Source organism: Lissotriton helveticus, chromosome 3_1, assembly GCF_964261635.1.
Source record: "Lissotriton helveticus chromosome 3_1, aLisHel1.1, whole genome shotgun sequence".
Taxonomy (NCBI): Eukaryota; Metazoa; Chordata; class Amphibia; order Caudata; family Salamandridae; genus Lissotriton; species Lissotriton helveticus.
The window spans coordinates 1034383869-1034386720 of NC_136061.1; positions in this window are offsets into that span (position 1 = coordinate 1034383869).

Genomic DNA, 2852 nt, shown 5'->3' on the forward strand with positions numbered 1-2852 from the left:
TTGAGGGAGGGTGACTCGGACGCCACCAGCGCTGAGCTGTTTTCCTCTGCGTCCTCAGAGTCTGGTGAGGGGGAAGAGGGGGGTCTAGAGTGAGATGTTTGAGTAGGTGTAGCGACCCAAGGTAGTCACGTCACTGTTCGTTGACAGCTATGTTTGGATTAGATGTGATTCCCTATAGGCCACACAACATTGGGGGGATTGCGCCCTAGCTGGCCCTACATGTGTCTCCTTTATGTTCGGATCTGCACGGAAGTGTCATTCATGGGGTAGTTTGTTATAGTTCTGTCTGTTGTGTAGTGTAGGAATGTAACATGAGAAAAATGGCGTAGACATTGACACTGTTTTATTGCTCTTTGAGGCACAATTGCACTTTTCCTTATTCTAATGTATGTTCGCTCCTGCGCCGCCCTGCCTCCGGGATGTGGGCCATACACAGCTGTGTATTGATTCTGGGACTTACTGTACCGATTGATTCCATGAGAACGGGGTCAATGATTGTATGTTTTGTGCCTTCTTCTTATCTTCGCCACAATAAAAACAATAAAAAAAAAAAAAAAGTACATAGACAACTGTGTTTTTTGCAAAGTGCAAGGGGCCTCATTTATGAAAAGTGACGCATCGCTGCTTGAAAACAGCGATGCGTCACTTTTCACTGCGCACTCCTTGCGACACCAATGATGCATCATATTTAATGTATGACGCATCATGTCACAAGGAGTTACAGATACATCAGTATTTCTGACGTATCTCTAAGCGCAAAAGTGACGCATTGCTGGAGTGTGTCACAAAAGTGACGCAACTCCAGCAATGCACCCTTTCACATGGGGCAAGCCCCATATGAAAGGGGATGCGTCAGTCTTACGCCTGCTGTGAGGCAGGCGCAAGATTTTGACGCAACGGCGTCCTAAAAGTGGCGCAGTGGAATCTCATAGATTTCACTGCATCACTTCTACGACCCTTCCTTGCGTCAATACGCCCCCTTGCATACATTATACCTGGCGCAGGTATAATGTGGCGCAGGGGTTTACAAAGTGACGCATCTACCTAGATGCGTCACTTTGTAAATATGGTGCAACAAGGCACATTATTTGCACTGCTGGTGCGTCACAAAAAGTGACGCACCGGCGGCGTAAAAGTGACGCACGGCCTCATAAATGAGGCCCTAGGACTGCAAAAGCTAGACTTCAGTTCTACCCGCATCCTTCGCGTAGGCCCACCGTCCCTTTCCTATGTTCATTTTCTCTCTCAATGCGCACTCACCTCTCCCCTACACCTCTCTCACGGTACCCTTTAGTTTTCATGCTTACATGCCTGCGCATGCAGGGAACATTGCACTGGCAGCCGGTTCCCTTACCTGGAGCAGCCCTCCCTGGGGGGTGGCAGACATGCCCTGCAGCCTGACGTCCCACTAATCCCAGCTGCAGAAGTCACATTTAACTCGGACAAAGTTGTGAAAACCGCACCCATGTCCGCACAAGGGACATTAACCGACTTTTGCACAACTTTGTGCCCACTCTCTGCACACCTATAGTGATCCACCTCGTATTGAGTCTTCGGGGGCACGTTCCCAGGATAGTTCAGCATTCACCACGTGCCCTCTCTGATCTCCTGTCACTCACTGCGTCCTCTCAGGAGCAGGCTCAGAGGTGTGCCAGACTGCAAGTGCTCTTTCTTGGAACCTCCACAAAGTTCTAGGAAAAAAGCTGCAACTTCGCAAAGTCAAGAGGGTTTACACTTACTCACATTTGTGAGCGAACAGTGAGTGCGATGATGACGTATCGAAGAAGATAAACTTTTAGGGAACAAGTCTAAAAGCATGCCCATCGCAGCTGGGCTTGATTAGAGGAAAAACTATTTTGCTAAGTGACGACAATTTAGTAATACACAAAAGCTTTGTGAAGCCGAAGGCAAACTTAAACATGGAGTGTTCCAAATTGTGTTAAGTGATACATAGAAAACGCTGAACAGCTTCGCCCACTCCTGACACAAAAGATGGTTATGAGCAATCAAGTAAGAGTGAACAGAACAAAGCAGCATGGAACAGGGAGCTCTGAGGGATTAGCGTGAGGTTCACATGTGATCAGCAGCCCCATGACGTGTATATTTCTCACAGTCACAGTGACATCTTACCTCTCCTGTAGACTCCACAGTGGTGGTGGCTGGGCCCCTACCATAGGTGTTCTGCAAATCGCCCAGCACTCCCCTGTTAAGGCTATCGCCCCACTCAGTCAAAGCGCGTGATGGTGGCGTGGGTCACAGGAGCACAGCGTGGGGATTGGCCAAAAATTATGCCCAGGTCCGACACTGGGAGCCCTTTCACGTGCTACAAGATTGACGGCTCTAGGACCGACAAACTATGCTAGGTGGTGAGTGTGTGGCGTGCACTGCAGCATTTGCAAGCAGGTGCGCTTGCACATAGCACTATAATAACTGCACGTAACGTGTGCACTGTGCCACTGCCCCCAAAATAGTGTCACCTGGGGCGGACTGTCCCCCCCAGCTATGCCGCTGTTGAGGAGCACAACATTACACAGTGACCCACATTTTCACTCATTCCTTCAGTTCTCTTGTGTATTTCACTGTCCACTGAGACACCCTTATTCTGCAACTGCTGGTTTGAAATCCCTTTCCAATTTTGAAAGGATTATCCTCATCAAAAACATGGGCGAAGTTTGCAGTTTATTCAGTAAGGGATCAGAAGGCCTGCTGTTGTTCTGCCACTTCAACCTAACAAAGCTCTCAATGAGTCATTGTCTTTTACTCTTGTCCAAAAATCAATGAAACCTTAATAGGGCTTTAGGTGGAGCTGGTCCCAGCAAGTCGCAGGCCCTCTAGTAATTAAAAACTGACAT